The 27,470-nt window shown below is 41.6% G+C and overlaps 1 long non-coding RNA gene across 2 annotated transcripts in view; it reads right to left on the bottom strand.

The window, feature by feature from the left end:
- The window catches only part of LOC125180344 (uncharacterized), a 67,043-nt gene extending 58,589 nt beyond the window's left edge, over window positions 1-8,454 (bottom strand). For both annotated transcript variants that reach the window (XR_007158813.2, XR_007158814.2), the window contains exon 1: window positions 7,782-8,454. This is a non-coding gene — a long non-coding RNA (uncharacterized lncRNA). The remainder of the gene's footprint in view (window positions 1-7,781) is intronic.
- Between the last annotated feature and the right edge of the window lie 19,016 nt (window positions 8,455-27,470).

Raw genomic sequence — 27,470 nt, 5'->3', positions numbered from 1 at the left:
AACTGCCTCAGAATACCACTGCTGAATAAAAGATTAAGTACTTAATTACTGTTATGAATACTGTTACAAATAAGTCCACCATTATCTTTTCAATTTGTGTTCTAAGTCACCAAGCAGTGATTAAAAACAGGGTTGTAGGGCTCCTTATTATTGGACCCATGTCATTACAGGGTGAGCCTTTGAAATGCCCCTCACCATTGGCACTGAACAGTGCCACAATTCCAGCAGAAGAGACCCAGAAGAACCACAGATGGCTCCAAGAACATTGGTGACATATCAGAACTACAAAATGTTATGGGTAACCTTAATTAACCAAAGCTCAAGAAGATGAAGAAAGAGCTAATACCAGGAACCCCATATTCCCTTATCATTTTAGAACCTATAGTAATCTAGTTTGTTTATGGAGGGCGTTAATCTGTAAGGAAAAGCACTACTGTAACAACCAGCTAAGAAGATTCCTTTGGACCTAGTTAGTGCTAGATGTTAATCACATCTAGAAAAATCAACAGTAGTCCTTCTGATTAGAAATTTGAGTGTACAGCAGTCCAGGAGTCCTGAAGCGTCAGTACCTGCACTCTTACAGCCCACATCTCATGTTTTCCTTTGGGTACTCCATTTGAAGTGTATGTGCCCCAGCTGAGCTACAAAGCAGTGCTTCTGCATTAAAGTCATACTTACACATCTCGTCAACTCTTGTTTCAGTCACTGGCCATTCAGTTCTGCAATCTCGGTTTCTATACCTTCTTTGTCCATTCTGTTCAAGCTGAACAGGATTCCGATTATTCAAGCAAGAGCTTATTTTATTGCCTGAGCACAACCATTCACATTGCTCGGTGGTGTGCCCTTTGAAACAAGGCATCTCACCATCAGGTGGAAAAGCTTTCCTTTACTTACAAGTGCCCAGCTATCACACTGCCAAAAAAACAAGTCCATTTCTAGTCCTGTCTATCAGCAAATAAATTTCAACAAATATATTGCTCAGAACACTTTTCTCTTAAAAACAAAACAAAATAACAACAAAAAAACCTAACCATTAGCATAGCAATAAAGCACAGAACCTCCCCTCTCCACCAGCTATTCTTGTCAGCATTAGCAAAGCACAGACAGAGGTCTCTGGACCCCCATCTGGTCCTACTGACAGTACACCTTTGAACTGCTGCCGAAACCAGCTGGCAGCAACACAGGGCACATGTGGAGTTGATAACCAGCAAAAGTCTCTAGCTGTTCCAGGAAAAACTGTCATGCCCATTTAGTACTAAATTCCTTCTCAGTAGTGCTTTGTAAAAATGATTGCTGAAGTATACAAAATGTTGTTCTATATGCAAGCTACCTACCACCAGGGACATGGAAATAGAGAGAGATCAGGGAGATTATATGGGAGAAACTGCAGCCGAAGAACAGAAGGGAAATGTCATTTTATTTTGAATTTCTGACTGACACTGTGAAAAGTTAGACTTTCACTTCTCCAACACTGTGAACTAGAGGTACTTACATGGCCCTTATGTCTTTGGAAAACTAATCCTCTCTAGAAACATGAGACAGCTTCACATTTGGCATATGATTTTGATGCCCTGACCATTTGATTATCTGATTTAATAGATAGTATTTAATAATGCCTCCTCAAATGCCAAAATGACTGCAAGGTGGTTTGCACACTTCATTCTCCCTGTGCAATATGCCCCAAGCCTTTGGGAATTCTTCACAGAGACAGATATTTGCTAACCAAAGGTCCATGCTGTTTTGGTTTTGTTGTTGTTCTTCGTTTGTTTGTTTTTCTTGAGACAGAGGGAAGATCCATGTTGAAAGACCTCATTAACATCTCATTAACTAGCAAAATAACATTGAGTGATCCTTGCCCTACCCACAGCCTGCCAAGCACCCAGGTCACATTGTCATGGGTGCTGGTGGAGGGGCTGCATCACGCAAACCAACACACTAAGCTCCAGGAGGCAGGTCAGGCCCAATGGGCAAAGACTCTGTATGGCTTCCCTGGAGTACACAGCATAGCCTTTACTGTTTTTGTTTGTTTGTTTGTTTTTCCAGTTCCTCCTCTTGGTCTAGAAAAAGTGTAGCTCAAATGTACTGGTGTTTGAATTCATTCATGGAGCCTCACTAAAGAGAAGATAATTTATGAGAACTTTGATTTTGTTAGCTGGAAGCTAATGGTAGTGCCAGCTTATTTTACCATCCAAACTCAATCTTAGAGAATCCTACACAAATGTGCCAAACCACTATGAGTATGGCTATTTTCTAGAGGAAGGAAAGCTCTCCTGCTACCATGCTGACACCAAAGGAGGCACAGCACAGGGGCACCCAGTCATGGTGCCCACCTAATGACCACCAAGCTTTGTCTGAAGGCATGGCAGGGCCGAAACCCTTGTTAGCTCTGCAGCAGTGCGGGTCTGCTTTCCATTCCCCAAACCGATGTCCTGGGACACAGGGCACTGATGAACTGTGGGCCTCCTCAGGGCACTGCTGAGAGGAAAGGAGGAGACAAGTGACCTGAATAACATGTCTGCCCCTCCGTGGGGCTGGGGTTGGCCCAGTTTGTTATGCTTTTAACATACAGGGATACAACTCCATGCACCTCCCTCTGTATTGCGCTTATATAGCAAGGTTTTGGTAAAAGAGCCCAGCAGCTGCCTCATGTCAGATCAGAGCCAGCTCCAGCTGCTCCAAAAGGGACCCGCCGCTGGCCAGAGCCAAGTCAGTGAGTGACACTGTTCGGGCCTCTGGGAGAGCTGGGAGAGAGGAGTGAGAGAATGTAGAGAGAAACCACCCTGCAAAAAGTTTGCATGTAGCCCATGGGTCCCACACGGAGCAGATCTCCACGCTGCAGCCCCCCCGTGGAGGAGCCCCCGGTGGAGCAGGTGGATGTGGCCTGGAGGAGGCTGCGGCCCATGGAGAGCCCCCGCAGGAGCAGGCCCCGGGCCGGAGCTGCAGCCCGTGGAGAGGAGCCCACGCAGGAGCAGGGGGTCTGGGGGGAGCTGCCGCCCACCCGGGGGGGACCCGTGCTGGAGCAGTTTGCTCCTGGGGGATGGATGGACCCCGTGGTACGGAGCCATGTGGGAGCTGTTCTTGAAGAGCTGCTGCCTGTGGGCAGCCCCCTCAGGCTCAGTTCGGGAAGGAGGCATCCCGTGGGAGGGACCCCGCGTGGAGCAGGGGCAGAGAGGGACCGTGAAGGAGCGGAGACGAAGCATCAGGGACTGACCGCAGCTCCCATTCCCTGTTCCCCTGCGCTGCCTGGGGGGAGGAGGTAGAACAGAGTAGATGGGAGGGAGAGGTGTTTTTAGTTTGCATTTAGTTCTCACTGTTCTAGTCTGTCATCAATAGCAACAAATTGCATTTATCTCCCTTATGCTGATTTTGTTTTACCCATGACAGTAATTGCTGAGTGATCTCCCTGTGCCTATCTCAACTCATGATACTTTTCTCATTGTATTTTCTCCCCCTTGTCCTTCTGAAAAGGGGAAATAAGAGAGCAGCATGGTGGTGCTGAGCTGTCTACCAGTGTTAAACCTTGTAGGGAGTAGAGGAGAAACTTAATATTCATCAGTGCTCAAGGACCTTAGGGTAAAAGTGCTATGGAGCAACAAAAAGCTGTGCTACTGCAGTTTGTAGAGGTTCTTGTCTTAACTAGTAAGGCAAGGGAAGAAGACATCCACAAAAACCCTCAGCTGTTACCTCTGACACGACTGTCAAGTAAGGTAATTCTCAGATCTTGTGTGACATAGCTGTTTGAATATCAATACACATGGAAGTGTTTGCTTTTAATCCTGCTAATTTCTGGCAGTGACTCTTAATGTAATGAAGTGCAGAACCCCTCACACTGCCAGCCTGCTGCTCCATCTCTTTGCAGCAAGGGATCCAGTGCTAGGGCCAATGGGTCATGGCCATGGGGGCCCCCTCTGACACAGATGCTGCAGGCTGCAGATAACCAGTATGAGCTGTGCTCTGGGCCTGTCAGACCTCCCCTGACTTCCAGTGGCTGACAGGGGCATCTTCTGCTGCCCAAAGTGTTTGGTGATAACAAGGAATATTACTTCGCATCTGCACAAGGGCTCACACTATCTCATTGCTTGAGCCAGCAATTCTTCAGTCCTTTTCAAATTTATTTATTTTTTTATTTTTTACAGGTAACAAATGATAAAAACAGCCTTCTCAAGGTTACACAGCTAGCTGGTAACGGAGTCAGAGAAATAAATCATATTTTCTCAGTTGTCATCCCTGCTACCTCCTGGCCTTTCTGCTGCTCTCCAGCTTTCTCTCAAATTTCAGCAAGTATCTCCTTAGTGAACCTGTAGGATCGTGACTACTGGAAAGGGCAAGCAAGAGCAAGATAGAGATAAGCACATGACAAAACAGGGATATCTATAGCACGTCCTCTGTACAACTGTATAACTTTGTAAGTGCAGCAATGCAAACAGTATAAAGACCTTAAATTCCAATCTGTGCACTCTCACAAATACTCTGGGAAATGCAGTCTGAGTGTAGGACAGAGAAAGTCCAGAAAAAGTTCTGCTGATTTTTAAGCAGATTCACAGCAGAGCAGAAGCCATTATGCGTGGACAGCAAGTACAGGCATCAGTACACATTTCTTTGATCGCCTGCAAATCCCTCATAACTCTGTCTCAAAGCATTAATGGGTTGAAAGAATGGGAACTCTATCTTATAAAGGATGGACAAAAGCAATCCCATACAATTCTCAAAGGAATACGGTAAATAGGCTTTACATAAATATGAAACTTTTACTAGTTACTTAAGTTATATCTCCACTCATAAACTCCTCATATATACACTTTCATAATGAACTAAGATTAGCTTTTTTTTCCATTTAATCTTTTGTCTTATATTTTGCAACATAAATTAAACAAATTATGATAACTAATAAATACCATCCATTCCTACACCAGCATGAGAATGCGAATGCATTCAGTCACGTGTGCTGTTAATACAATACATCCATACAACCTGCTATGACAGTATCTTTCTAGATTCACATCTTCTCTTACTCCCCTATAGCTGTGCAGAGACCTGTAATCTGTGATCTGTAAATCAAAAAAATGTGTTCTGTTACAAAGGTCATTAACACACAGAGGAACTCTTTTGAATTTTTTTTTGTCTGAATCCAAAATAGCACAATGACATTATAGCTAAAATATTATATGTACCATGTATATACATCAGCATACTTTATGTCTCTCCAAAATATACATACGGTGTATATTAGTACATTTTTATATACAATAGCTCAGCAATATTTTTGTATGCTTGCTAGTATTTATCTTAACTGAACACTAAGAAATGTGTCATAGTAATATACACCACCCTGCCTGCAATTTCAAAGCTAACAGTCATGCCTGTATTTCAGTCTGGCCTTTGGCAACTCAGCTCCACGTTGCTTACTAGCATTAATAAAATACTCTCAGCCAAGCACAGCATGCTTCAGAAAACAGCCTATGTACCATCGGCACTCTCTGGGTTAGGTACAAAAATGATTTAATCAATTTCAGTAGTACAGGTTTAAAATTTATTCCTTCCTACATGTGAATTTATCATCTTAGTGGGGTTCCATTATATACTTTGTTTTGCCAGCTTCCTGAACAATATAAATAAAACTAAGCTGAAACTCACAGGCTTAAAAGAATTTCTCAGGTCAGTATTGTGTCTAAGAAATTTAGGACTTTGTCACGTAACATCTTTTCTACAGGTGTTTATAATTACATATATAGAGATGGATAAGTGTTATAAAGTTTAAGATTCCAAGTTCATCTCTGATCTTTTATCTAAAAAACACATTCTTGATGCCTTGTGTGTATGACTATATTTAGATTTGCTTGCAATTAGGAATAAATTAACTCCTTTTATTTTGGTTTCACAAAATCACAGAATCACAGAATGATTGAGGCTGGCAGGGACCTCTGAAGGTCGACTTGTCTAAGCCCCCTCCTCAAGCAGGGACACCCAGAGCAGGTTGCCCAGGACCACATCCAGATGGCTTTTGCAGATCTGCAAGGAGAGAAACTTGAGAACTTCTGTAGGCAACCTGTGCCAGTTGCACAGGTTTACCATGCCTTCTTTACCTGCATGGTAAAGCAGTGTCCAGGTGGAGCCTCCTGTGCTCCAGTTTTTGCCGATTGCCTCTTGTCCTGTCACTGGACACCACTGAAAAGATCCTGGTTCCATCTTCTTTGCACCCTCCCTTCAGGTGGTTACACACACTGATGAGATTTCCCCTGAGTTTCCTTTTCTCCAGGCTGAATAGTCCCACAGCTCTCAGCCTCTTCTCACAGGAGAGGTGCTCCAGTCCCTTGATCACCTTGGTGGCCCTCCGTTGGACTCTTTCTAATATGTCTAGGTCTCGTCTATACTGGGGAAACCCAAAACTGGACCCAGTACTCCAGCTGCAGCCTCACCAATGCTAAGTACAGAAGAAGGATCACCTCTCTTAACCTGCTGGTGCCTGATGCAGCCAAGAGTGCCATTAGCTTTCTTAACAGCAAGGGCACATTGCTGACTCACGGTCAACTCAGTGTCCACCAGGTCCTTTTCTGCAGAGCTGTTTTCCAGCTGGGTGGCCCCCAGCATGTCCTGGCACCGGGGGTTGTTCCTTCCCAGGTGCAGGACTCTGCTTGTCTTGCTAGTGTAGCTCTGTAGTCCGTAATTAAGGCAAACTCTCTTAATTATGCACTCCTTAATATCCAAGGAATTCTTCAATCATGTATGCTACATGTCATATTGCTGCCATGATATATAGTGTATATTAAACCAGCAGACACTAGAAATTGAACTGGCAACCTTTATAAAATAATATATAAGATACATCACACACACTGTCCAATAAATTGGGTAAGTGGATTTTCAGGAAGTCTGAACCAGTAAAAGCATATGCTATACACCAAATCTGTTCACTCTTTACAGTAAGCATTGCTGTGCAACTACCAGTGCCAATGAGAACTGATCAGAGGCACTCCTATCTGCATGCTGTGCAGTTTAGCCTCCAGTTCCTTTGAACTACTGTCAAATTGTCTTCCTTTCTAGGTCTCAAAAGAATCCTTCTGCAGCATGGTAGGTCTTGAGGAGCAGCCAGAATATGGTGAAATTCTCCTACAGATGCTCTGTGTTTCCGCATCAATAAACCTAAGCAAATCAGGAAGAGTAATACATCTGCAAAGAGAGTGCTGTCATCCAGACAGAAATGCCCAGGCCATGGGAATCAGGAGCACAGAGCTATAGGGGTTGGAGGGCATCACCCTTCATTAACATTGCCTTACCAAGCATGCAGTATGTTGTGGTACGTAGCTATACGACTAAATTCTTGAGATGAGTCTGCCCTACTACTAGCCTAAAAAGTATGTCTCTGTAGTGCAACAGGGAAAGAATTGGACGTTGGGAATATCTCTCTCAGCAAAATGTTCGTGGCAATATAGAAATAAAATGAAGAACAACTGAACCTAAGGGAGCCTGGATCAACCCCTTCTGTTCCAAAATAATAAAGGCTGAAAATGGGGATGAGAAAGAGAAAAAGTGAAAAGACGTGAAATCCACTGCCATGGAGAACGACAGTTATATAAAACTTGCTTGGAGGTTAAAGAAATTTTCTGGTTGTGCGGTGCTGCTGACAGTATCCAATTACAGGCAGGAAAATGAAAATTTTGAAGCTTGAGGCAATAGTTGATTGCCATTACCCTTGCACCCTCTCCCAGGAATTTTCTTTTTAAGCTTAAGCATCAGATGAAGGGTATAGCAGATGTTCTGCAGCTGAATATAGCTGTACTTACCAGAATAGGCTGAATAACCTCTTTTTCGTAGTCTTTGTCCAACTCAAAAAGTAAGGAGAGCTTCCATTGCAGAACGACCGCTGCTGGACCTCCAAATGCAACTCTGTGCCTGTGGAAAGTTACAAAATAAAGGTTCTAAAAATGGCCTTGATTTTATACTTCATGTGCTCACATTTCTAGAAATTTAGTGCTCCCAGTTAAATTTCAACCTAAAGGGAAGAAAGTCACCTAATCAACAACATCATTTTCTAAAATCTTTTTTAAGGTTTTTCATTTGTTTTTTGTTTCATTGGTTGTTGTTTTTGTTCCTTTTCTCTTTTTTTTTTTTCCCTTAGATGTTGCCCACAAGGACTCTTACTTAATGACAGCGTTTCAGACCACAGCTCAAATAGGTGTGATCACCTAACAGTTGTTTAACAAGCAGTAACTTCCATTCCCAAGACACAGCAGGCATTTTCTCCTCAGTTCTGTCTGCTGTCATTACCTTGCCTTGCTGACCACCTCTGGTGGTCTTAAAAATTCTCTGTGGTTTCATTCTGTTGGGCACAAAAGAAAAGTGCTAAAAAAAAAAAAAAAAAAAAAAAAAGCTATTTACCGATTAACAGTTTTAACTGTTTAAATGGTCAGAATAGTGGATTCTCCTAGACATCAGCCTGAATAAATGGACTAAAGTGCCCTCTTGTGTTTCACAATGTTATGAGAGGCTTAGAAATATTCTAATAGAATACAGAGTGTTGAGACAATTTTCTTAAGAAAATACTAAATAGCATATCAACTATTAAAATATGAAAGAACACAGAGACATTCAGAAAACATTTTCAGGACCCAGATATCTAAGCTGCTGTCACATTTCACAGTGCAAAAAAATATGCTAAAATAGCTCTAGGTTGATCACTTGTCCTGTACTGTACTGACTCCACACTGCAACATTTATATCAAAGTTACAGCATAAATCAAGAAAACATCAGCAGAACAGAGTTACAAAAATAAACCTGTATTGAAAAGCCCCTTACATTTTTGCTTTGTTTCATTTTCTGAAGTAGTAACTTTGAAAACACCAATACAGCATTTTTTATGTTTAAAAACAAACAAACAAACAAAACTTTAAGAAGTTGCAAATATTGGTGTTAAACTTGCTTCCTTTTTTTGGCCAACTGTATTTCTCTTGTGAGAAGGGATTGCCCCTGTGAATGAAGTCTGAGGGGTCGGGTACTGAAAAGTTTCTGTAGTTTGCTGTGCTTTCTCAGGATAATACTGTAGTACATTAGATTTTAGTGTTGATGCTCAGATCCTGCTTCATCTGTTCATTTTATGGAGGAAACAGCATGAATGATAACAACAATTTTATTGTTTATTTATGAGGGAGGAAAATATATAAGCACCAAAATTACTTTGGAAAAATTAGTCATAATTTGTATAAACACTCAAACCTTCATGTGTCTTTCCCTAGGAATATGCCTGACACAGCCAGCTTGTCAAGAAGATAAAAATCAGGAGCTGTGCACAAAGCCCATGCAGTAAATTCAGAGGATTGCAGCAGGAACGGGCACCCTAACAGCATCCACCAACTGTCCTTGGCTGACAGAGGCACACGGCAGTGCTCGTTGCCCAGGCTGTTCTGCTCACGGCACAGCATCCCTCTTCAATTACTCCCGCTTTGCTCTGTTCCCACATTTTTGACAGGCAGCTCCCTGCAGATCTCTGTTTTAATATTTCACGGCTGAACTGGAGCAGTTGTTTAGGGAAGGAAATGGAGGTTTTAATATCTGGGAAATTTTTGCCTGGAGGCAAAAGGGACTTTCCCATTAAAGTGGTTGGCTTAGAAATAGTTACAGAGATCTAAATGTTCATTTTTTAGGATTCAGTTCTGACATATTGAGATGGATGTAGCACTTGACACCTTTCACTTGAATTGTTTCAGTTCTCGGGAGAGTTAGGAAGTTTGCCTTCAGCTCACGATTTTCCTTCAGATTTTCATATTCTTCACAACTATAAAGGCTCACTCTGAAATGAGAGTTCTGCTTCAAGAGACCTACACAATGCCCATCAAATTATAAGCTAGAAGGGTCTCTAACCACAAATACAAAACTTGTTTACCTATAGCAGGCAATGGGGTGGGATTGGGGGGCTGTTTTCTTTTTTTTTTTTTTTTTGGATCTACCAATGTTCAGATCTTGATATGTGTGGAGAACAGGGCTGTCTGTGTAGTGTTGTCCTTTTCTTTCCCTGTGTTCTTGTGTCATTTATCACAAAAAATGTTTTAGCCTAAGGTAGACCCCCTACTTACCTAAGTCTGCTCCTCACACACAAAGAGCCAATGCCACAGATGTATGATGCCTCAGGAGCTACTTCGTCTCTCCCAAAACGGGGCAGTTTGTTTGGCCATCAAACCCCCAAGATAACTCAGCTCTGCTGCAAACTGTATGGGCAATTCTCAAAGATCCACAGCCCCTCCTCTTCCTCTGCGTGATGGGAAGTTTTTCCATAGCTCAGATTTTCACAGCCACTTTCATTTTCCTTTCTTTTCTTTTTCTCTTTCCTCCTCTAACACCACACTTATAAGCCAAGCCCTGGCAAACTGGTACGTGTTTGTCAGCTACCAGCTAGAAGTCCAGGAACCCTGACATGGGGTTCATTGGTTACTGCTATCTCACCGAGTCCACCCTGCAATCTCAGAAAGAAGCCATCAGCTGCATCTAATGACACTGACAAGAAAGAGGAGCAACCAAAATGTAGACTGAGAGACCTCCCCAGACCAAGCAATGAGTTACAGCTGAAAAGTGATTTTATCTATCACCCTTTTTAAGAAGTAGAGTCTGAATTAACAGATTTGGGTTCATTAATAGTTAAAACTACAGCCATGATTAATGACACGGAATGATTGCCTCTGCTATTATGTTGTTATATTCTTATTTTTTTGGTTATTACTTTGCTAGAGCCTAATTTACACTTCAACATCTTAGCTGTTTTGTTTGTTATGTTTTGCTACCATTTCTTTCAGCTGTTGATGAATTGTGCATGTCCCCTGGATGAGAAGATGCATGGAAGTCCAGAAAGCATGAAAGAGCAATTCCTATCAGATAGCTTACTGGCATGACCTAGTAACCTGCTTTCTTCACCCAAAGTTAGAAGGAAGACATTTTTTTTTCTTGCTATCCCCTCACTAAACACTTGACCAAAGCCTTCTGACTTCAGCAGAGCTACTCCCAGTGACGTGTTGTCTCTGGGCTGTCAGTCAGGAACCCGACTGAGATACAGGTGTAGATGGCTGACTACTGCAGTGTTCTTTTAACAACTTTGCAGAACGAAAACATCCCTGACATCCCTCTGAACTAACTGCCCAAGAGACCAGAACTGCCAGTGATGGCAGACTGGCATATGTACATCCAAGGGAAGAGAGCACAGGAGAAGTCATCCACAGCCACTCTTGCAGGTGGAGGAGGGTGAATCTTTAATATCTCTGCTGTCCCCTTCTCTCTATAAACACAGTCACTGAAGTAAATAAATGGATATTATAACTATTCATGAAAAAAGGCTCAGACGTGAAATATGGTTTGAGCTATAAAATTATTATAACGAAGTTGTGCACTCTCCTGAATACCGTGAAAATAAACACATCTTGCAAGACTGAACAGTAAAAACATACAATGAACTTAAAACCATACCATTTTATCTGCTTTGGATTAAAGTATTGGCAAAGTTTCTGATGGTGTAATTATGAAGAATTTTCTAAACCTCAGTTTCTTTTTATTTAAAGAAATTACTAGATATCTTTTATATCTACTCAATATGGTTAATAAAGTCAGACTGCAATTTATTAAAGAGACTTGGCTATCTGTTGTCTTTTTTTTTGTTTTTGCTGCAATATCAGATGACACATAATAAAAAGAAATAAGAGATGTCAAACAGGTTTATTTCTTTTTCACTGAATGCATTTTACTATGGAGGCAATACCAGTAGAATTCTCATTGGCCCTAATTTGATTGTATACTTCTATTGAGATAAGTTTTCACATGCATTTGCAATCAGCAAAACTTTTAGGCATGTGCTTAAATCTCACAGGCTTACAAGACATATTGAAACTTTACTTCAATTCCATATCTCTGCAGGAATCTCACTGGAATGCTCTAATTTTAATGCCCTAGATAAATGTTGCAAGTTACACTTCCAAAGGGATTATCCTTTCAACTGTTTTAATTTTGTGTATGTTTTTATTCCTCTGGCTGTGTCAAATATTGGCCTTGCAGAGCTGACAGAATATCTGACTGTGTTCATATATCTTTGTTTTTGTTCTATACTAAAGCACTAGATATAGTCAAAGTAGTGGTGAAAAAAAAAGGCCTTGAGGTTTGGGGCCTGAAGAAAGGGTACATAATTTATTTCCCTTTTGTCATGTTGGGATTTGAGCATTGAATTACAGGGCACTATGACAAATGAATCTAGTTGGCCATGTTAAGAAACAGTAAGCAAAGAGTTTACTGAAGTCAGAGGGAAGTCAAGAATTCTGTTTGTTCCCAAGAGATAGCATGTCTGCTTTGATAAAAAATTTCCATTTGATGCTCAATATAGTTACCAAAGATAAGTGAATTTCAAGTGCTTGCCTTACTTTGATTGACATTCTCGTAAGCAAAATTAAACTGATGTTAATGAGTGTAGCTCCAGCTAAGTCGATGGTACTAAATAAATCCTTAGCAGCTGAGCATTTAGCATAGCATATATCCTAATATGATCTCAGATATTTTGGTCAAGAATCAGACCTGAGAAGACAAGTGCTTCTGTAATTAATGGTAGGTGCTTCCTGCGGTTGGTTTGATTGGCCCATAAGTGTACTAAATCCGAATCAGCATAAGCTACAGAATGAAACTGAGCACCTTCTGCAAGAAGCTCAAGAAGTGGGGCCAATCTATATATATGGAGAAAGACATCAGTCAATTGGCATGAGCATCCCAAATGACTGACCATTTATCTTAGCCCTTGAGAGGACTGCTCAAAGTGTGTGTTTTCTGGTTTTGACTTTTGTGCTTTCTCATGATGATTTTGTTTACAGTTTATAAGAATAAAAAGAGAGAGATACAACACCCCAAATCAGCACTTTTGCAACATAGAATAGTGAGAGACCAAGCTGCTAATCTCCTGTTGTAGGACCATCGATCAGACTTGCAGTGTTTTCCTAACACTACTACTAACATTCTTGTAGTGTTTCCCTAACTCCACACATTTTCATAATTCATTTCAATTGGAAAGCCTCTAAATCAAGTTTAACCTGAGTCACCGGAACAACTTACATGACTGCGCCCACAGTTTCTAAGAAAAAAGAAAAAAAAAAAAAAAAGTCGACCACAAAAAAACAGAAATAACATCAAATGTGTCTATGCTGCAGACACATCAGCAATCACTGTGCTCCAAAAGGCAGCTCATTCTGTCTAGCCGAGGTTCTCAAAGAACATATGTGTGACCTACAGACAAGGCTCTCGGGTCAGCAGCATGTCCAAGGGACAGGCAGCTGCAACTAAAAGCCACAAAATTGAGGACAATACCTAAAATCTACCCAAAATCCTAAAACAGAAAATGACCAAGGCTGTGGGAGCAATACTGTGGACTGGCATATGTCCAAAAAAGTGGAGCCCAAGAAAACCATTATACTTTCACCATCCAAACTTGTGATCTCAAGCAATTAAATTAAGTACCTTTGACAAGACCTATTTTCTTTTAGGCCATATTGACTGTCATTAATTATACTGCAATCTTTTAACCATTCCATTTTTTTTTGGCCACAAATCAATGAAAGATTGACCTAAAATTACTCACTTACCTTTCTAAAAATAATTTCATGACTTTTGCGCTGCCTTAGTCTCTTGGAATGCACCCAGTGATAAATTTACAAGAAGTTGTAGAGGTGGCCCAGAGATGTCTACTGTAAGCAAGCCTTTTTCAGTCATCTTTGTACCATTGTTGGAGTTTAAAGGATAGAAGAGGCCAGAGAAAACTGGGCCTCCAACTTACACATTTCTTTACCTGGGTGTGTTTGACAGCTCCAGATCAATGGCTGCAGGTGGCTGGAGCCATTAATCTCATTAATCCCTAATGCTCTCAGATGGCCCTCTTGGCCATTATCTCCTCAAAATCTTAATGCATATTAGGGTGCAGTCAGTCCTAACCTGAGAAATTTTTCCTCAGGCTTGTCACTTGTCCCTATGAAGAAGGCCCTGGGTGTTGGGAAATCAGTGTAAATCAGTATATCCAGGGAAGAGAAGAAGATCCGCCCTACAAAATGTGCTGCAGATTAGGGGGAATATGAGACCATTAAGTAAAACAAGCATGTCACCCTCCTTTTTGTCACAACTCTGGATTATAAACTGCTTGAACTGTGCTCCTCTGCTGAACATGAATCTTAGCATTTTACAGCTTTGTCAGACCATTTATTCTTTGATTTACCCCTCTCCATACATTGTCCCTCTGACTGAAGTAGTTCTGCATTTCTGGCTTCTTATAAATTGATTTTTCTTTCAGGACCCTGGGTTTTATCTCCTCTTCATTCTGAACATCATCTCGTTGCTTTCAGAAGAGCCTTTTTCATTATTAATAACATAACAATCGTACCCCTCACAACCCTTCTTTCTCCAGAGATGAACATGATAGTGATGGTGATGATGATGATAACTATAATAACAAAAATCTAGTGTATTATAAAAGAGTAATAGGGAGGAGGGAATAAGCTGTAATAGTAGTTAGTCTCTATAAAATAATTAATCCTTATAGCAAAATGCTTGGCAGACTGGTAGAAGACTTGAAAATCCCAATCATAAGAATTAAAGTGACTGAAAGTAAGTGGTATAAGTATCTTCAGGTGAGCGTAGCTGGTGAGTTTCTTTATGCAGTGATTCTTCGTGTAACAGCCTTACCTCTAACTTTCAGAACAATCCAGCAAACTAAACATGTTACTGACATCTACAGAGGGATTTTCGTGAGTCATGCTTGCTTTGCTATGCGACATGAAAGCAAAAATGCACAGAATCATGTAGCATTTCCAGTGAAGATATGCCAAGCAGTAGATGAATCCCAACACTGAGATGGTCCTTGTGCCTACTGCACCCTGTAAGGCTAGAGGGAGAACAGTGAGGAGCATCGCAGGCACACTGAAGTCAGAGGTAAAGCTTTTTGCAAGGCCTGTAAGAACCAGATTTCATGTTTATTTTGCCAGTATTTGATAGCTGCAAATAAAATGCATTTTTTCTTTGTAAATCATTGACCATACAGCAAGGCTTGCTGTCTCTTCAGCACCTTCTCCCCCATGTGCCAGCATCTTAGCCAGTGGAAGGCATTGCAAGAAACATCTGGTTTAATGGGTTTATCATTGTTTTGTTATCAATCGTTATTTAAAGACAAGAACTGTATTGAGAATTCTGCACTAAACATATACTTAAATGTCATGTCACATGTACCCTTTCAGACTGGGAACTGTCTCACTTGAAGTAACCTGTAAAGTGCTTTTAGCTTGTTCCTTTTAGCTTGTCTACTAGGCCACAACATCCTTCATCCAGGCTGGATATCTGAAAGCAAAAGAAGTGTGAAGGTAGCCAGGTGTGCAGCAGGGCTGGGTATTGGAAGCACGTATGTTTTTATCTGACTTGAAAAAGATCTGTTTTCACTTTCCATCCAGCTATAAGAGTAAACCTAACAATATAAGGAGAACTGAAAGCTAAGAGTAGTGATGGTTTCTGTCTGTTTGCTGTGATCCTGGCTGGAGGAAGCTTTCTCCTAGCTTTATGAATATTCATTCTTATGTCTCCAAACAGCAATAGAATGTATATTTCATTCTATTTTCACAAAGACAACCAAAAGAATAAATTTCACATATCCAGGCTGTGCAAGGAAGCAAACTAAGGAGCAAAATGGTCCAAGTTGGTCAGGTTGGGTATTCAGATACACATCTTTATTGCAAGTTGTCTTTTCCACTTGAACTGTGGTAAGATGATCCAAGGGAAATGACATGTGCTAATAATGGATTGAGTGCCTGAATTAGGGAATATGAGACATCAGCATAGTTTCACTTTACTTTGGGCAGAACTGGGTAAGAACAGAATTTTTTTTTTCTTATTTTTTTTTTCTGTACTTAAAAAGGAGTCTGAGAGTACTGCCAAATATAGAGAGAACATCAGCATCTGAACTGGGGATCTGTCATACAACAGGCACACAGTCATTAACGAAAGAGGGTCACGTTCACTGTTGATGTAAGTGGACACAGCATTTTGTATCTTAGTGAATCCTCATTTAATCAGCAGAGTAAAGTGATATTCTCAGCGTCAAGGACAAATACTCAGCTCACAAAATCACCATTACCTCCAGCACCCTTGTGTGTTAATTTTCAGAGTGTAATCAAAGTTAAGAAATCAGACATCTCTCTTCAGAAAAGAAAGATGTCGCAAGTCAGTGTGCCAAAAGGGGTCTGCCTCTTCTAATAGGAACTTTGACCCAAATCCTTGGGTCATTAAAAAAAAAATAACAGGCAAGTTGGCCACTCCATCACCAGCTGGATTTGTGTTGGCTATTATGACTGGAGGAACCAAATCCAAAGCTCAATAAACATATTCTGAACTTCACAGAAAGCCATCTAAGCCTTAAGGCTGAGGGAGACATCAGTGTAGCTGCACGTAACACCCAAATACAATGCATTATAACATAAGGTAGATACTGACTACAAAGAAGGAAGAGTTTCCATCACCTTCATTGCCCAGGGAAACCTTCTATGAAATGATATAACAGAATACTCCAAGGTGGGGAAGCTGAAGCACAAGCATGAACATGAATGCACATTTTCTGTCATTCCTCATGCATGGTAAGAAACAACTTTAGCTTCCAAAACATTTTTTTTATATATATAAAAAGGAAAAATCATTAGAGGAGACTAAGTCCTTAAAGGGCATTTTAGCAAAACAGTTACTACTATCATGTATATCTTGCTCCATCCCCAAAATACTCACCTTGCTAAAAAGGCCCTAACACAGACCTTGCTGCATTCTCAGCAAGGCACTATTTGGTTGATAAGTAGTGATTGAGGAGCACTGCAACAACCTTTTTCTGAGCACAGGTAGACAGCTGCTTGGTACACACAGGTATTTGACCACAGGGCTACAGTCAAGCATTTGTTTGATCTGAAATAGAGTCTGTTATATTTCGTATGTGAATATACTCAAGAGATAGAGTCATGGAATCACAGAATGGCTCAGGTTGGAAGGGACCTTCAAGCTGATCTAGTTCTAATGCCCCTGCCATGGGCAGGGACACCTCCCACCAGACCAGGTTGCCCAAAGCCCCATGCAGCCTGGTCTTGAACACCTCCAGGGATGGGGCATCCACAGCTTCTCTGGGCAACCTGTGTCAGTGCCTCACCACCCTCTGAGTGAAGAATTTCCTCCTAACCTCTAATCTAAATCTCCCCTCTTTCAGTTTAAAACTATTCCCCCTTGTCCTGTCGTTATCTGAACGAGCAAAGAGTTGCTCTCCATCTTTTTTATAAGGCCACTTTAAGTATTGAAATGTTGCAATAAGATCATCCCAGAGCCTTCTGCCTTCTCTTCTTTAGGCTGAACATCCCCAGCTCTCTCAACATTTCTTCATAGGAGAGGTGCTCCTTGATCATCCTTGTGGCCCTCCTCTGCACCTGCTCTAACAGCTCCACATTCTTCTTGTGCTGGGGCCCCAGATCTGGACGCAGCACTCCAGGTAGGGCCTCACAAGGGCAGAGCAGAGAGGGACGATCACCTCCCTCCACCTCCTGCCCACCCCTCTGTTGGTGCAGCCCAGGACACAGCTGGCCTTCTGGGCTGCAAGCACACACTGCTGGATGGTGTTGAGCTTTTCGTCCACCAGACGAAATCTATTTCCAGATAGATTGGAAACAAGCAGTATATATGTCCTTCAGAAAAGGAACTTCATTAAATCTTCCTCTGAGGAAGTAATATAGCATGGGGTGAAGAGACTGAGCTTGGGATGTTTCACTGCAATTCAAAACAAAGAGCAAATTGTCCTTACACAAAATTAAAACAAACAAACAAACAAAAATTTTGTTCTTCATAACAGTTACCTTCACAAAGCAGTAACTATGATGACATCAAGTCCTGAAGCACAGAAATAAAGTAATGTTTATGAAGTCTCCTTTTCCCAATGTCTGAAATTAGAGAGAACTTTCTCATGTCAACTGAATGATAACAAAAAACCACAATTGTTAAAGGAAGTATTTTATAAACTAAGGGCCATTATTAGGGTATCTTTATAAACATCCAGGAAGAAACAGATCTTAGAGAATGCTTTCCCTAAATGATGCTGTAAGTAAATCAGAAGCAATGAACAGGATTTGCTGGATTAAATTCTGCAGTCTGAATTAGTCTATGTTCCAGGGTTAGATAATCGGAGTGATTTCTTCGGGAAAAGAAACAGCTTCTGTTATGGATTCATTTATTATTTTAAGAGGATGAAAATACAGTTTAATAAATTTTATTAAGTACTGCTGGGAAACACAGATGGAAGTATAATCTGTTTAATTTTTCATGCGAGTTTTTATTAACAATGGTATGTAACTGTGATACATGTTTTTTCTAAGCTGATCTCTTTTACTAGTGGTATTTGAAACAGCACTGATTGAAATTTGTGTAGCTAACCACTGAAATTGAGTAGGTCTAGGGTAAGTAAATGAAATATATGAGTAATATTAGAACATGTTTGCTTTTAAAACTTCTTTCTTTTTCTTATTTTCTGGAAAACATACTTATACCAGCAAATCCTGAAGGAAAACAAAATAAAATTATTTTATTGTTTTAAGACAACAAGAAGAGCATAAAGACATATGAAATTGCTTTTTGATCTTCATTTACCATATGTGATTAAATTAAACTATAAATTTTGGCATTGCAGACAAGTAGACGTATTCTCCTGAACAGAACCTGTTCTTCAAGTCTCTGTCATCTTCTTTACATAATATCTGATAATATGCACAAAATCAGAAGAAATGGGTTAACTGGAAAACAAAGAATAAGTTGTTGGGATGGTCAGGGAAGGATCATGACTGTTGAGTAAATATCTCAAATATCCATACACAATATTAATAGATAATAATCATTACCCACATGTGAAAATACAATGGAATTGTACGATATATTGTGTCCTTTCAATAAATATATATATATATATATTTTCTTTTTCTGTTCTTGTAAAAGCTGCAATGCTCTTGAAAAACAATATAGCATTAACAAATGAATGAGTTTTTTCTTTTGACCATCTCTCTGTCTGATAATCTGGTAACTTATTACTGAGGGGACAGTCAAGCACTGGAGTGTGCTCCCCAGAGAGGTGGTCACAGCACCAGGCCTGCTGGAGTTGAAGAGGGTTTTGGACAGCACTCTCAGACGTATGATTTGATTTTGGGGTGTTCCTGTGTAGAGCCAAGCGTCGGACTCGATGGTCGTCATGGGTCCCTTCCAACTCGAGGTATTCTATGTTTCTGTGATTTACATACAGTCATCTCTGCAGTTGTGTAAGCAAAGATGGGACTTGGCAAAGGTTTTGTTGTTTCCTGCTGTTACCTGGGTATAAGGTCCCACTCATGATTCAGGCTTGTGGGAGTTTGTAGGGTTTGTGTGCTATCTCGCAATCCAGTCAGGATTACTTTAACTGTAGGCACCAACATGAAAAAACTTCTCTGTAGAGAAAATCCTCTGCTGCACCCTGATTCAGAAGCAGGCATAGGCCATAAAAACCTATCCGCTATCTGATGAGCAAGCATCAGCAGATCAAGAGTAAGCCACCTAATGATAAAACTCCCTGCCAGAAGAGACTTTTAAAACATATCTGTAAAAACAACTCGGGAAGTAAAATCAATTGCCATTCTATTATGCAATATATAAATACATATTTTTTTAATAAAACGCTGGGCACTCATCCTGCTGGAGGAGACTGCTCTGGAGTTCAGTACTGATCACTAGTGCTCAGGCTCCCAATAAGCTGCTTAGCATGGCTATCAGAAAATTGCTTATCTTGTTAAATTACAGCGTAATCATGGGCAGAATCCCACAAACTTGGCAAAATTTCTTATAGCTGATGCCAACCAGAAGATACTGAGGTTGAAATAAATCATGCAAGAGAAAAGAAATGAGAAATAATATATCACTGTACGCCTCTATTGGTATTTGGATAGCTATAAAGTATCTAGCACATAATCATGCATTACATTTACTTAATGTAGCTTCATTGCCAAAAAGGTTACCCTTTTCCCACTGCACGTTGCTCATTCTCATCCACGCAGGATCAGCCATCTTCCTCTTAAAGAAATGGTCTGGAGGTGGGAGGAAGGGTCAGCTGTTGGTGGCAGAGTGGCCAGAAACATCTCACACCAGCTCTGGGGCTGAAAAATTGCAGTATGGGACTACGTTGTTATTCTTTACAGCAAATGTGACTTAGCAGCCTTGACCTGAAACAGATCTCTTTTTCACTTAATCATGTCACAGTGCTGACAGCAGAGTCCTTAAATAAGACACAGATGCTCCAGAGAAATGAGCGTGCATGTGTCAGAAAGGAAGAAATGACTGCAACAATTTCTGAGCTAATTGTAGGGTAGACTTGTGATGCTCCTAATTGGGGCTAAGGAAATAAGCTACAGAAAAAGCAGGAAGACAGGAAAAGCAGGTAAAACACAGAGAGCAGGGAAAATACAGAGTCAGCATGTTGGATAACAGGGAAATGTGAATCATGCAGGATCAAGGGACACTGCAAAAGGAGGACCTGTCAAAAACAGTCCTTTCCTTTCCTCCAGCCCTTCTCAAGCATGCAGTTTATACAACCAGGAGTATCAAACCCCAGATGCTGAGAGTCTGGCTTGGTAATGCCAGGTGAAATAACAGTTCTCTTGTCAACTGCTTCAAGGACATCATTTTTTTAACTTTCATCTGTTCAACTAGAAGGTTTCTGGTCTGCCTCCAGAAAAGCAGTTTCTTTCTTAAATGCATTTTTTTTCCTGCTTATGAAAAAAAATATATATATACATTTATCTTCTGAAATTTAGGTACAGGAAGTCATCAGGAGTATGGGCAAAAAGACATCGATAATTCAGAATGGATCCACAAGCTTTCATATACGAAATGTGAAGCAGTTTTCTGCTCTCCCCAGCCCTGGATTCAGTTTGGGGGCTGTCCTTCCATAAAAATAGGAGCTTCTTGAGAGGGTCTAGGGATGGGGTCAGGGGGAGCAATTGACGTGATAGAAAACATGACTTTTGGAGACAAATTAAAGAAATTGGGGAGGGAGGGTTGTACTTTAAAAAAGAGGAGACAAAGGAGGAAGGGATGTAATAAGCTCAGGGGAATTCTGCATAGAAAAAAAAGGAATTTTGCTCTTCATGCCCACCATATATACAACCTAATCAAGCAAGCCATGCTGTCCCAGGAAAGGGGGATGCTCCAGGACTTCCCAGGGACCCACTGGTAACTCCCAGTCTGGGTAGGGCTAAGGACAGTTAACTAACTCCTTGTCTGGACATAGCCATCAATGGTGCCTCTTCACAGCATGGCTGTCACCCTTCTGGGTAAATGTAAATTATTGCAGAGTTTGGGTCACTATTGTGAAGCAATCATTTACTGAGCTGATCATGGAAAAAATAAAAATAAAAATGTATCTTCTATGTGTTGAGAAAAAGAAAATAAAAAAAAAAAATCACAGATATTCTTGATGGTATGCTTGTTGGATGGCAAAGCCCTGCAGGTCTGCTTTCCAAACCTGAGCAGTTGTGTTGCTTAAACAGGAGATTCAATGACACTCAGATGCCCAAGGAATTGCTTTAGCTGGCCACGGACGCCATCTAGGCAACAAATCTAAAAGTTGTCCTCTCAGCTGCAGAGCCTGCAATGCAAATGAGTGCTGTGTCCCCTTTCCACCCGTTTTTCCCTTAGAGGGCTAAAAAATGTCGGTGTGGCCCTCTCCAGACCCATTTGTTGTCGGTGAGCATGTCCCGGGGAAGCAGCTGGCACCCTGGGCAGGACGCTGCCACCCTGCCAGGAGGGGTGCAGAAGGGAAGGAAGCTGGTACCAGTTCAACTCCCTGCTCTTAAGTGAAAAGAACGGTGTTTCAAAAGCACTGCTTGTAACCCAGCACTCTTACAGCACAGGGGCAAGGTGTGGGTGCTTTTTGGTCAGCTCATATACCCACACGGGCACCCGCTGACCTGCTGGGGGAGGCAGGAAAAAATCTATTTTATTATCAACAGGCTTGCTCCTCAGCAAAGCCAAATGAACACACGATTTTCCTCCATTACAGTGTCTTTGCTGTGTATGTCCCATGTGCTTGCGTGATGGTCAGCCTTTGAAATCTCTCCTAGCCAAATGCGCCAGCGTCCAGGAGCGTGTTTTAACCCCTGTAAGGATGTATAGCTGGTGTACACATCCTGCCTGGTACTTAACATATAGCCAGTGTATGCATCCCGCAGGTGGTTCCCGTGCTCAGAACCGAGTATCTCAGCGCCACCACAACAAAACCAGACGGGTGCAGGATCTGAGACCCCACACCTCCCAGCACACGGGTGAAGCCCACCCAACCCACTCACCGACACCTCTCGCAGACCTTCCCACACCCGCAAGCAAACTGTGGACAGCTTCTCGGCCGTCAAAGGGGTGACTTTGCCCCTGCTGTGCTCTGCTGGCCGCCTGCGGCCCCCAGTCCCTCCCAGTCCTTCCCAGTCCCCCCCAGTTCCTCCCGGTCCCCCCGGTGCTCCCGGCGGTGACAGAGCAGTGCGGTGCGGTGCAGAGCTGCCACCTCCTGACTGCGGAGCGCGGCGGGGTCGGGCCGGGAAAGCCACATTTCGAACAGCAGCCTCTGGATGTGGTGGAATTTCAGTGGGGGCACTCACCACCGAAAGCCATTTTCGGCCACATCTATAAGTGCGGGCTCCTATGTAGGCTCCTTTCAAAGTCGTTGGAGGGTCACGTCCGTTAAAAAAATCACCAACCTCAGATGACCAGCAACACCAAAGTTAAAGCACACCTTACACTTTGAAGAATCAGAGTTTTTAAATGATTAGCACTGTGGGCATTTGAGACCAGATACCCTTTGGAACAAACTATTCAGGCTATTTCTAGCTTTCAATCTGCTAAGTATATTTGTTCATTTTTTTCCACTGACATTTAGAAATATGTTGCCATTATAGCAGCTAATTTATATTTGCTTTCATTGAAATATCCTATTATTGGGACTGCAAGGGGGTTTCCTCTATCCATACATCACAAATTTATACACCAGCTTTAACATCTGCAGCAATTCAGTATGTGACTTTGAACAGTGCAGTGTATTGTGCATAGCTACAGACTTTATATTTAAACACACATCCCATTTTCAACTTTTTTTTTTTTGGGGGGGGGGGAGGGGGAGGCTCTGGGGTGACCTCATTGCAGCTTTTCAGTACTTAAAGAGGGCTTATAAAAAAGATGGAGAGTGACTCTTTGCTTTTTCAGATAATGACAGGATAAGGGGGAATGATTTTAAACTAAAAGAGGGGAGATTTAGATTAGACATTGAGGAAATTCTTCACTCAGAAGGGGGTGAGGCACTGGCACAGGCTGCCCAGAGAAGCTGTGGATGCCCCATCCCTGAAGGTGTCCAAGGCCAGGCTGGATGGGGCTTTGGGCAACCTGGTCTGGTGGGAGGTGTCCCTGCCCATGGCAGGGGGTTGGAACTGGGTGGTCTTGAAGGTCACTTCCAATCTAGCCATTCTACGAATTATTCTGTGATTTTTTTCCCAGTTCCCTTGTACCTGGTACCCCAAGTAGAAATTCATGTTCCTTAGTAGTTTACATGATGTAATTGTTTTGTTTTGTTTTCTTTATGGCACTATGCTCTATAATCAGACTTAACAGAAGGAAGACAAGTCTAAACCACTGTTGCTTGTCAGAATAAATTGACAGCATTCTTGATCTCCAGTTGGCAGAGAAGCAGTACCCACTGCAATGCTCCCTGAGCTACTGGCCAGCTGCCCCAGGGCTGGGATGCAGGCAGGGCCCTGATGGCACGCAAGGAGCCCTGTCTTGCCCCTGCCCTTGTTCTGGGAGAGGTCCCACCGTAGCCTCACCTAATTTTTAATTTTTCCCTAATGATTTGCCCCAGGCTTCTGCCTCATGGATGCCCTGGGAGGGCAGCCAGTCTCATCCCCTCAGACCATGTGTGTCCAGCATGCCCATTCAGCTATTCCATGCACCACCACCACCATTGTCAGCAAAGCACTTAGCACTGCCCTCTGCTCACCTTCAGACTGGTAGCAAAAACCAAACCAGGCCATGGACTGCAACTTCTGTGTGCACCATGTGATGGGCAGACACTGCCCAGTGGCCCAGAAAATGGGCTCCGGTGCATCAGGTGTATGTGCTTCACGCAGAACTTGCTGCTTGCTTCTCTTAAAGATAGATAAAAAGAAAGACACTGACTAATACAGCTTTCCAGTATTTACTGAAAATACTACAGCTTTGAAGAATAAGAGACTGAACTCTTTACTTCACTACAAATTCTGTTTAGGAAGAGTTCTTACTGCTTTGTACACACAGGTGTTGTAATGGCCAGCTGCACGGTTTAATGACAGCAACTTAATGGGAGTGAGTTCATGATTTATCTCCAGGTCTGACAATTATATTAAATATTTTATTAATTTTATTAACTGAATATGTTAAATAACTATATTACTAAGACATGGAGATAAGCATAGCTGCTTCTTCCTGCTATCCCAGCTGCAAACCTGCCAATTTTCAAATTAGGGCCTGCGCATTGGAAGTCTGAAGACTGCACAGTGTCACAAAAACCTGGCTTTTCAGCTGAAGAAATACTTATTTCAAATTGAATCTGAGCATTTAGGTAAAAGCAGAGGCTACTATGCTACTTGCCCAAAGCAGGAGGTCGAAAGTCTGCCACAAGCTTGAAACCCACCTGAAGTCACTGTGTGTCAAGAGGATTATGCAATGAGAAGCAAAACATACCTGAGAGTGATGAGGGGCACAGCAGAGAGTTTTGGAAAACAGGAGTCTAAGACTTTATTTGCAAGAATCTAGTGTGGTTTTTATTAATATGGCACAGATCATGGCTGTTGTTAAGTAAAGGTCTTTGTAATTCAGCGATATCCATGTGGTCCAACATTCGTATCCCTCCAGCAGAAAGTTAATCTGGCATTGAAAGGAAAGTATTTTCCTTGGCTTCTTTCAAGGGTCTTTTCCAGGACTGATGAAACTCTGTGATGAGGACTTGAACTAGTGCAAGCAAGATGCATTTAAAGTACATTCTCAAACCTGGTTTTCTTCCATTTGCTCGTCTTTGTCTTTGTCAGCTGTGTTGTATGGAACATGTTTTGCAAAAGCAAATGACCAGTGGCTGTTCTGTCAGTGGAGTACACTTTCTTAAGTATAGGGAAACTGAGCTTTGCTGGAGGGGATTAGCTATATTCCAAGTTAGAAAGATGATGTGAAATTTTCTGATTCAGGCCCAAAACACTTTTTCTTCCTCTTCTCTTTTTTTTTTTTTTTTTTTATCCTGCAATGAGTTTTATTAATTTGATGTGCAAAACTTAACACAAAGCAAAGAGAACCTGAAGTCTGTTAATATTAATTTTGTCAAATGACAGCTATCCAAGGATCAAATCAAATCTTGTAAATGAAGGTGTAGAACAGGGTTTTCCTTCCTCTTTGACAGGTAGTTTGATATCTTGTAATGTTGTGGCCTTATCACTTTGATAAGATAGGAAAGCCAGTTGCTAAACTAAACAACCTAACATGAATTATCTGCAAATATTTCTGCCCATATTTATGTCAACTATACAGTATTTTGTGTGCATTTAGACCAAACCTACTATAAGAAGGAGAAGGGCAGAGAAATAAATGTTCTGGTCAGTAACTCAATTTTGGAAGAGGGAAGTAAAAATTGGCAGGCTCCTTTATGACAAGATTATAACGCTCACTAAAATTTCTGTAAAATTTATGGTAATATCCTTTTTTATCTTCCAGTTTCTTGAGAGCTGCTCTCCTCTGATTTCAGCAAGCCTTGGAACAAAGCCCACCTTGTGACTTCAACCCATTTGGCTTGAACATGACTTGGCTTATTCACACATGATGTAAACCTGTATGAATGAAACCTAAGCATACTTTGTAAACTGGATAGATCCAGATCATAACAATAACTATGCAGGGTTCAAGAGCATGGTTAAAATCCCATCTGCATTGAAAATGATAATTATACCTGGATGAGACATCTACTTTTTTAGTGATAGTTCAGGAAGATGCAACCTAAAGGGTATTGCAGTCGCCCCTTAGTCTTTTGTCTTTTGTCTTTTCTTTTTTTTTTTTTTAGTATATTTTAATATTGCTTTGAAAATAGAGAAGGTTGGGGGGTGGGGTAGTTCTTTTGGTTTGTTTGATTGATTAATTATTTGTTTGTTTTGCAATGAGACTTGCTTGTGTTGTCACCAGGAATGACAGGCACAGGGAAAACACATTTTGTGCCATTTTAAAAAAGAGAGAAGTAAATATAAGAAAATCAGTATCTTGCTTAAAGCATAAAAATAACAAATGTCAACAAGTGACTAAGAAGTGACTTTTTGTTACTGATTAAGGATATTTTTATTAAATCAGAGTTCATCTTAATGACAATTTATGAATTTACAGGAGATTTCTCAATAATCTGGGTAGAAGTTGGCAAAACCAAACCTAAACTTGTCATTGCAAACACATTCCAAATGTGAGCAGTACTGACCTCAGCCGTGAAACATGGTATAATCACCGAATCTGAGTAGCACTGGGTAAGTGTAAGCTTTTGACTTAATTTCCAGCAAGTCAGTCCCCACAGACCTGCTCTCTTTCAACAGGCTAAGTATTCCCTAGCATAAAAGATGTTGAAAGTAAAAATGTGTTTTCTCTGGTCCTTTGCTTCTCAAAGCCTTTTGATTGTCACTCTCTAGCATTCATTTGCATTGTATGTGTCATATCAAAAGGAATGGCAGCCAGAGGAGAAGTGGCTTCTCCATCAGGTTTGCATTTCAAAGAAGAACCATTTCCCAGATTAACTTCAAAGCTGCCAGCCCTTGTGCCTTCGCATTCATAAATGCTCCACGGAGGATAACCCGATGCTACCAGCAGTGTCGGAAAACACATTAAAACCGGGGCTGGTCCCATGTCAAAGAGCACCTCACGCGGTCTTAAATCTTGTGCCTCTCCCTTGAGAAGTAAATAGGTGTTTGTGAAACTGCGGATTGTACAAAGCAAAGCACACATTGACTATACATGAGCTTCACAAAGCAGGCCGGGCCTGTCTCCCAGGAAATACTGCCAATGGCTGCTGAGGAACCACACAGCCCATCTCCCCTCATTATTTTAATGCCTACTTCTCGTCAATATGCCTCGATTATGGGTGCTTTAAAACATCTCCTTGCTTCCTCGTGCTGCCCTGGTGCACGATCCAGCCTCACAAACACGTGCAACCAGCCCTATTGGGGTGCACCCACAGCAAGAGCTCCTGGGAGGACAGATCTCCCCAAAAGTGCCTGGGGGTGAGCTCAGAGAAGCACAGTGCTGCAGCAGGGCAGCAGGAACTGGGGCTGCGCACTGGGGGTAACGCTGGGTAGCCCCTCTTTGGAAAGGAAATCAACATGGTTAACAGCTGAACTGGAACCAAAGTCAGACT

The sequence above is a fragment of the Anser cygnoides genome, chromosome Z (assembly GCF_040182565.1).
Source record: "Anser cygnoides isolate HZ-2024a breed goose chromosome Z, Taihu_goose_T2T_genome, whole genome shotgun sequence".
In the NCBI taxonomy this organism is placed as follows: domain Eukaryota; kingdom Metazoa; phylum Chordata; class Aves; order Anseriformes; family Anatidae; genus Anser; species Anser cygnoides.
The sequence above is the reverse complement of the archived record's forward strand: the minus strand, read 5'-3'. Positions and strand labels throughout refer to the sequence as shown.